The sequence below is a fragment of the Kogia breviceps genome, chromosome 1, assembly GCF_026419965.1.
Source record: "Kogia breviceps isolate mKogBre1 chromosome 1, mKogBre1 haplotype 1, whole genome shotgun sequence".
Taxonomy (NCBI): Eukaryota; Metazoa; Chordata; class Mammalia; order Artiodactyla; family Physeteridae; genus Kogia; species Kogia breviceps.
In genome coordinates, this window is record NC_081310.1 from 65,539,777 (window position 1) to 65,549,636 (window position 9,860).

Sequence of the window (9,860 nt, forward strand, 5' to 3'; positions counted from 1 at the left end):
AGAAGTGAAGGCATGAGGCAGAGCACAGGCAAGAGCTGAAGAGACGGGCACATAAAAGGACCCAGACAGGTTGGGCAGATAAGCTTCCATTTTATTAGTTTCCTAGGGCTGCCATAACAATACTGCAGACTGGTGGCTTCACAGCTTCACACCACAGAAATGTATTGCCTCACAATTCTAGAAGTCTGAAATCAAGAGGGAGGGGGAACCTTCCTGCCTCTTCCTGGCTCTGAGGACTGAGCTGATCTGGGAAGGCTTCCTGGAGGAGACGGCTGTTATAACTGGGCCTCAAGGGAAGGGAGACTTGGGTGCCAAAGTGCACACAGGAGTGGGGAGTGATGTGAAAAAGGGTTAGAAGGCAAGTTGGAGCCTGTGCCGATCTTGAATAGTGGGTCGATGCCTCGAGAAGAAGGGGTTGAGGAAGGTCCTCATCAGTGTGATACGATGGTTTTGGCCGCCTCTCCAAGCACACCCCTCGCCTTCGGCGGTGCCAGGAGTGACAGGGGTCGGGGAGGGGAGTAGGGGGGAGGAGCCCATCTCTGGGAAAGGGTGGCGAGCCAGCTGGCTGCAAGGGCACAATGTCTCTAGAGTGCCCTGTGTTACGTTCTTGTAGAGTCTGCATTCTCCCTCAGGATGTGACCCTTTAATAATTTAAACTGTGGGGTGTTTTCCCAAATATCCAGTTCATTTGAGCTCCCCAGGCAGGTGTGTGCCTGGTTCAAAGAACCCCCAGAGCCCACGTGTTCCTGACGGCATGAAGCACAGCACCAAGAAACCACCATCCGCAGCCCAGAGGCCAAAGTGTCCCTCTTTCCAAGAGTGATGGACCCCTTTACAGATTATGTGCAGTTGGTATTTCATACCAGACAAACTTCCTGAGACTCCACCCAGCATGCTCTGGGCCAGCCTGACCCCTGCACATGCGCACACTCACAAACATACACACACACACACACACACACACTCACCTCTCTCCCTTTCCCCTCCCCTCTCTCTTTCGTGCTCACACACACCTCACACACCCACATCACACACCCACATCCCCCTCACTCTTACACAGACCTTACATGTACACTCGCAGATTTACACTCACATAATCACTCATACTCACATACACAGCTCACACACCTCACTCTTATGCTTCGCACTTGCCTCACACCCTTACAATATAGCTCACACGCACACGTGCCTTAAACTCTTATACCCACACACTTCAAATACACCCCACACTTTTACACATTTGCACGCACTTCACACGCATGTGCACACCCGTTCACGCGCTTACGCATGCCTTGCACTCACACATATACCCCTCACACTTACACTCCGGTCCACACACTGGGAGCAGGTCCCCGGGCTCAGAACCCCTTCAGTGTGGACGGTGAGTTGCCAGCTCAGGAGCATCCACTGCTTTGACATCTGCACTGCCGGCCCCTCCAGAACCTTGTGCACAGTTTGCTGTAACAGCCAGGGGGACCTTTGCACCCTCATTTCCCTACGACCTTAGGAAAGACTGGGATCCATCTATTTTACAGGGGAGGAAACTGAGACCCAAAGGAGTCCTGTGGCTTCCCCAAGTTGTCACAAGTTCCGTAAACGGGGTGGGGTGGGCGGGGGGAACCGTTTGTGGCTTCCCTGCTTACCTTCACGTGCTCAGCACCTGGTCCCTGCCCGGCACGCAGCCAGCCCTTGATAAACCTGGACTGAGACAATGAATGGGTGAAGGGAAAGAACAGGGGAAAGATCCTGGTGCCCCAGTCCCATTCCTAATTTAGCCAGACTGAATTCTCCTGGCTCTTGAGACTTTTCTTTTCTTTTTTTTCACGCAAAACCTCCCAGCCGCCTACCTCCTCTGAAGAGGAAATATCTGGCAGATGACTCAGAAGGTCAATGGGGTGAGGGGCTGGAGGCCCGGAAGTGTCTGAAGACTTGATGCCTGAGGTGACACTTTAGAAGTGGTGGCTTTTCTAGGTGGTTCAGGGAGAACTCTGTCTCCCCCAGGCCCGTGGGGTCCGCCTCCCCCTCCCCGCACCCTCCACGTTGCTGCAGTGTGGAGACGGGGCAGGCGAGGAACTCCGGGCTTGCGGTTGGTGGCCTTCTGACCTGCTTGGGCCCTAACCGGGCTGTCCAGGCTCCAGCCTCGGTCAGCCTCAGAAGGGAGGGTGTGGATTTGCCAGGAGGTGAGTGACCCCTGAGGCCCCATTCACTGTCTACCTTGCCTGCCTTATCTGGAGGACCAGAGGAGGACTTTGGGGCGACAGCCCTCCCATTCAACAGACAATGGGTCTTGGTCCTAATCTCAGTTTAGCAATTCACATTCTTTTTTTTTTGCGCTATGCAGGCCTCTCACTGCTGTGGCCTCTCCCTTTGTGGAGCACAGGCTCTGGACGGGCAGGCTCAGCGGCCATGGCTCACGGGCCCAGCTGCTCCGCGGCATGTGGGATCTTCCTGGACCGGGGCACGAACCCGTGTCCCCTGCATCGGCAGGCAGATTCTCAACCACCGCGCCACCAGGGAAGCCCCAGCAATTCACATTCTTAAAAACAAACGTTTATAAGGCAATAATAATGTACAAATCCCTTTCCCAGGCTCCCCACTCCACATGCAGCGTCCCCGTCTATAGGAGAAGGGACTGGATTGGAGCTGCCCTTCCCAACTGATCTTACTCTGCCTCAGACTCAAGTCCCAGCACCTTGGGGAAGGCAGCTCAACCCTGGGTGGAAAACGACCACCTTGTCCCACACCTCCAGCCCCCTCCACACGGCGGCTGGATTCCTCTGCCTTTTCAGAAACCGTTCTCATCTGCGAACCTGCCTACACCATCACAGAGCTGAAACACCCTCCCTCAGCTCCCCCTGGTTCTCCAGTGATTCCCAGTCTCCCCTCCTCACCTCTGCCAAGTGTGGCTTGTGGGAGACCACTGGGAGCAGGCAGTTCCCTAAACTGTCCCTGCTGCTCCCCTCCCTACCCCGCCCCAGCCCATCCCTCCCTGCAGAATGCGGAATACCCCCTCCTTGTGTACCCCCACCTCACCCCCATACACACAGGGCTCCTCAGGACATGGGGAGATCATTAACCCTCGTGGGCCCAGAGCATCACTGCGCTGGGCACCAGAGCCTAAATGTGTAACAAGTGGCTGAATGGAATAAATGTGTAGCAAACGACCGAACAGAATGAAAGTCAGACAGCCAAGGGCCCAGAGAGCACCAGCTTTGAGAGTAACCTTTACAAAGCGCCCCTTCCTCTGAGCGCATCTGGCTGGTTTGAGGAACCAGAGCCAGGAAATCAGCAGTAGTTCAAATCCCCCTGCTTATGGGGTGGGTTCTCTCTCCCCTTCTCCCCAGGCTCTGACAGGAGTGAAAGGTCAGAATTGGGCTTTTCATAAACTGTGGGTGACAGCCAGCCTATTAATCCAGGCTGGTGGCAGCAGCCCCAGCACCAGATTGTGCTAGTGTCATTCAGGGCCAAGAGAAATGCTGGCTCCCGCCTTCCTGGCCCTTCCCAAGGGCCAGGAGCTGGTGACCTGGCTAAAGAATGTGCTTGGCTAGGGGTTTACATTCCAGGATCAGTTTGGGAGGCAAAGGGCTTAGGTTGCCAGTGGGAGCCAAGCATGGGCAGGGAGGCGGAACGGGGCACACCTTTCTCCCTCGTCCCTCCTGGGCATACCTCCCATGCCCTGCCCTGGACCTCTTTGGACCTCCCTGAGTGCAGGGTGGCAGCTGTGGAGGCAGGGCCAGGAGGAGGAAGATGCTCTGCCCCCTCAAGGGAGCCACATTTAAATGGAGTATAAAGTACTGAGTTCTAAGCCACAGTACCCACAGCCATAAATCCCCAGCTGCTGGGGAGCCTTTTCCAGTTTTCAAAGAGCCTCCACGTTCAGGATCTCCTTTGGCCAATAGGAACTGAGGCCTGAAGGGACTGAGTCACCCGCCCCAGGTCACGTGGCCAGCAAGGGGCAGAGCTTGGTATGGAAACCCATTCTCTGACTGCCATTCTGAGGCTTATGTACCCACTTCTTCATCTATATCAACAGCCTTTGTACCCTAGAATCTAACCCAAGGCCCTGACTTCACAGGGTCAGTGAAGGATCAGTGGGTATGAAAGTACTGACCACTGTAATGATAGGGGTTTATTTTTATTTACTTGTTCTCCATCTCAGTCCATCAAGGATCTCAGATGACTAATGACAACAACACACCAGCGTTAGTTGGTGGAAAGTACTTGGTGACTGGGTACCCAGTGGAGGAATTCTATGAAAGCTTTTGCCCCTGTCATAAGCATAGGTGCCCCCTCTACATCCCAACCCCACAGCAGTGGGAATTACACAATCTCAGAGATTAAGAAAAGAACATAGAATTGAGGGGCAGAAAAGGAGCTCTTTTTGTTTTGCCGTTAACAATGGGGTAAGGAGACCCCTTTCCAAAGTACTGACTAGAAGCCCTAGACTTTAAAGCTACACAAATATCCACCCACCCCACCTCCCAACTCTCAGCAAGAACCCTTGTCTGGCATTAAAAAACAAGCAGTGAGAGTAATTCAAAGGCCCTTCCTTTTCTCCCCCAAGTGAGGCTGCTCCCTCCCTCCCCCAGCACAGAGCTCCAGCCTTGGGCAGTTTCAATGACCACTTCCTAGTGCTGAACTTATCTTAACAGTCCTTTGTCCCAGATCAGATCAGCTGTAGCTCAGGGGGACAGCCCCTTGCTGTTATAGCTCCCATCCACACAAACACACACTTGGGTCTCAGCCAGAATGGGGGTTGGGGGTAGCCGACTTGGGAGGACCAGAGCCCAGCAAAACCCCAAGCAGACTGAGAGGAAACCATCAGTCTGACAGCTTGACATCTTGTTTCATCCCACAGCAAGCCCACGAGGGGTCCTGAGGCACGTTTCAGGTTGAGTGAACTATGACTTAGAGAGCTTAGTCTGCTTGAGACTTGTGCAAATCAAGAATCCTCTCCAAGCCAAAGTATGATGGTTGAGAATGCTATTTCTGGAGCCAGATTGCCTAGGCTCCAATCTGGCTCCACCACTTGCCAGCTCTGTAACCCCACGTGGGCAGGTATTTCATTTCTCTGTGTCTCAGTTTCCTCATCTGTGCAATGGGGATAATCATATGCTGGAACCTATTTCATAGAATTGTGGTGAGGACTGAATTCATTCATACAGTGACTAGCACACAGTAAGTGTGTTAGCTGTGCCAAAGAGAAGAATTCTTATCCAGAGAGTTGCCGAGAGATAAGGGATAGTCATAGTCAGTTAGTGGCAGAGCAGAGCCTCGAGCCCAGGGTGTCAGACTCCCGAGCCAAAACATCATGCCAGGGGTGGGAGTGGGAATGGGGCTCCTGAGTGTCCTGTAGTGAGGGAATCAGTTGCCAGGTGGGCAAAAGAACAGGCATGACTGAGATTTCTAATTTGTCCCTACTTAAACATTGCAGAGAAGTTTCAGCAGAGTTGAAATGGAACTCAGAGTTGATTTATCCAAATCCCTTTCTATAGATGAGGAAACTGCCCCCCAAAGAGAAAGTCCTTGGCCATGACCACAATGTGGGTAGTGGGAAAAGAGGAGCTGGAACCCAGGACTCTTTTTTTTTTTTTTTTTTGGCTCTACAGCACAACTTGCGGGGTTCCCGGACCAGGGATTGAACTCGGGCCCTCAGCAGTGAAATCAAGGAGTCTTAACCATTGGACCACCAGGGAATTCCCTGGAACCCAGGACTCGTGACTCCTGTCCGTCTGTGTGTAATTTCCCTGCTGCTCCAGGTGGGAGACAGTGCAAACTGTCTGGCTTGGGGAGAAGAGCTAGCTTCTCCTTGGTCACATCCCTCTCAGGCCTGGCCTGTGAATAACATTCAATTTCCCATTGTAATTGAGAGCTTGGGGGCTGTTTTCAGTGTTTGCAGCACAAAATTCCCCAAACTCCTAGTAAGGCTTACTAAATTTACATTGTAAGCGGCTCACCAGTTCCATCTTGTGTTTCCAAAGCCCATGTGGGCACCACAAGACAATGTGATTCTTAGGGACTTGAGTTGTGATGTAAGACTGACAGGGTTTGCCCCCCAGCTGTGTTACTCGTAGCTAGGACTGAGTGGTCTTGGACATGACACTATATCTAAGATGCTTAGAACCAGGGCTGGCTCAATAAATGTCGGATAACATTATACCTATTATTGTAGTTGCTTAATACATATTTGTTGAATGAATGAATGAATGAATGAAATGAACAAATTGCTCATTAAATGAACAAATTGCCTAAGCAGACCTCCACTTGTGGGCACAGCATCAGGCATCCCATAAAACTTGCTAGGCTTAGTTAGGTCAGCAGAGGGCAGCATTGAGTCAAGCATCTCAATTTGCCAGAGACTTGCAGAATTCACAATACTGTTTTCGGATGCCCAGCTCCCAATCTTGGAGGGCCACTTCTAACGTGCAGGTTCCTAACCAAGCAGTTCCACCAGCCCCTGAGAAAGAAAGGTCAGCACCTTCAAGGCCATATTGTCCACCACCCGAGAGTGTCAGTTACTGAGGGCTGTGTCTCAGAGCTCTGAGGAAGGGAAATATAATGGTTGAGGTCTCAGGCAAAGAGGTGGTAAGCTGAGCCCTTTAGCCTGCAGCAGCCCTTTTTCCAGAGAAAAGGAAAGAGGGGCCCAGGCATCTATACTGATATAAATCCCAAGGCAGGAGATGCTCTAGGGCCTGGGAGCTTCCCTGCAGATCATCAGATCCAGAAAGTGCTTAGCTGGCCCTCTACTTTCCTGCCCCCACTACTCTCTCAGCATCTCCCCTCAATCCTACCCCACCCCCACCCCATCCCAGAAGGTCTTTCATCACAGTTTACCCTCCCTTCAAGGTCCAAATGGCCTCCTGTGAGACCCTCCCTCAAACCCCTGAGCCAGAATAAGACCCATCCTTTCAGCCCCACGTGGCATTTTGTACCTTTTTTTAAAAAAATACATACATAGTTTAAATTTATTACAGTTTGTTTTCATCTCTCCAAGGGAATGACTGGATTAACAGTGTAGATATGGGGATGTGAAATTTATGGTATGAGACCAGACATAGGGTAGTTGCAAGAAGTTGCTTATTTTTCGGTTAACACTCATAGAACTTTTTCCTTCATATTTTCTTCAAACATTTTTTTAAAATAAATTTATTTATTTATTTAATTTTGGCTGTATTGGGTCTTCGTTGCTGTGCACGGGCTTTCTCTAGTTGAGGTGAGCTGAGGGTTGTGGGGAGCTACTCTTCGTTGCGGTGCGTGGGCTTCTCATTGCGTGGGCTTCAGTAGTTGTGGCTCGCGGGCTCTAGAGCACAGGCTCAGTAGTTGTGGCATATGGGCTCAGTTGCTCCGCGTCATGTGGGATCTTCCCAGACCAGGGCTCAAACCTGTGTCCCTTACATTGGCAGGTGGCTTCTTAACCACTGCGCCACCAGGGAAGTTCCTTCAAGAATTTAAGTGCCTCTCTTGTGCCCTAAATTTGTGCTACTGACCAAACCACCTATCTAACCTTCTTCTTAGCTTTTATTTTACTTTTTAAAAAACTTTATTGGAGTACAGTTGACTTACAGTGTTGTGTTATACCTGTCTTGAGAGCCTTCCCACTTTCTTCTTTGGATTAGATGGTACTTTATTTATCTTATTTCCCTTACTAAACTGTAAACTTCCTGAGAGCAGGGAGCTAATTCTTAGTTGCCCCTCAAGAGTCATCTTAGATGTATTTCTTTTTCAGTAGAAATACCCCAAAGCGTGGCCTTGGTATCCCTCACCTGCCCTCCCACGAGCACCCTACACTTCACACATCACAGCAGTCCTTACTCTGAGCCACATTAACAGCCTCTTCTGCTGGTCTGGACACACACAGACACACACAGATTGTGAAGCGTGCAAGGACTGGCACAGAAGTTTGTTCCTAACTGTCTCCCCAGCGAGGCACCTGTAGGCTCAATAAATGGTTAATCCCAGAGCCCCTCACACAGTGATCACCAATAGTAGGCTTCCCCCCAACACCCCGCAACTGGCTGGTGGGGCAGGCAGGATTGAGATGGCTCAGCTCAGCCCAGATTCCTGGGCACATCTGAGCACATGACCCAGGAATTCCCCAATACCTGCCGGCAGCCAAGTCCCCTGACGTAATCAGATTCTCTGTCAGGCATTCTCACTCTGAGACAGACCAGGTCTCCCTTTAAGGAATCTGAGCATTGAGTTTCAGCAGTTAAGATCATTTCCGAGTTGTACGCTGTTCCGGCTCTGTGTCTGTTTGTCTGCCTCCCTGGCCTGTCTGCTGTAGGCAGACAGCAGCCAGGTCCATTCATCACTAAAGCCCTCTCTTGTAGTTCCTTAGAGGCCGGCAGGCTGCATCTTGACTGGAACTGAGATCTCTTTTTTCTGCGGACTTTGGCTATCATGGCTTGCCCCCTAAATGGGGATTCACATTCTGATCAAAGGAAGCTGAAGTGAGGGCAAGGAAGGTCCAAGAGGTATGGGAGATCTACCCCCAACTCCCCACCCCACCAGCTCTGCAATAGTCAGTTTAGCTGGGAACAGAGGGAAATCACTTTAGCCTTTGCATTCTACTGCACATGTAGTCCTTTAGTTCATAAGCATCTACTGAGTGCCTTTTTTGTGCCTAGCAGTGGGCTAATTGTTAGGGATACCTGGAATCTAGATTAGGTCTAGATTAATCTAGATTTCATAGACGTCTTGATTAAGCTTGAAAGGGAATTTTAGGCTCATCTGTATGATTCTTTCATCTTACTTATGAGAAAATATTGATTCATCTGGCTAACTGTCTCACATCCTTCAGGTCTCAGCTTAAAAGGCTCCGTCTGCAGGAAACTGCCCCAGACCAACCTCCTCCTCTCTGGGCTAGGGGCTCCCTCCTGTTATATTCTCCAAGGGCATTCTGTTCTTCCCCCATTGTGGATACATCTTCCTCTGTCTAGGATTTGCTTATTTCTCACTAGACTGAGAACTCTCAGAGATCATTTCCACCCTGGCACCATCATATCCATAGGCCAGCACCTAGTGGGCACCAGTATTTGTAGAATGACTAAGTGATGGGGTAAAAGGCCACAGACATGGTTGGTGTCAGTCACAACTAGAACTCAGGGCTCCTAACACTCAGCCCTGTGCTTGCTCTTATATTACCCATGCTTACTCTTGAGAGCCCTAATCTATCTAGATGGCCCCAGCTACCTGGGCCCCAGGAATGGATGCAGATCTCACTGGGGAAAGGAAACAGCACGTCGGGGGAACTTTCACCTGGGCCTCATCCTGTTTTCACAGATAACCCAGGGGAGGCCGGCAGAGAGAAGAATGCCAAACTGGCTACCACCTCCTGTGGTCCTCCAGATCTGGGGAAGCAGTGTTGGTTTCCTGCATAAGTGGATCCTCTCCAGCTATAAAGGAAGCCAACGGCCCCATTCTCCATCCCTAACTCACAATAGAAAGGATCAGTGGAAGTGGGAAAGTGGGCAGACACTAAAGATAAATTTCAGTCACTGGGGAGATCTAGTCCTTCTTGATCTTCAGCATGTCCTGAATACACAGCTGGAGGCACCATCCTCCTGAGGCCTCTGAATTCCACAGCTCTGCCAGTTTCTCACCAGTTGTGTAGCCTTGGGCACAGGATTGAGCTACCATGAAGACTCAATGGGAAATGTTCCTTTCTCCCCATTACACTCCACATCTAGATGAAGCAGGAGAGCCTGTGGATATTCTCATTTCACTCTAAATGCCACTCAGTGTGGGGATTCTGGACCTGGGGATTCTGCTCCAGGCCTTAAAAACCAAGCCATATGTCATGACCTTCCTGGCTCCAAAATCACAGAAAGGAAAACTTGAGTGGGCAGCTATTTACAGGT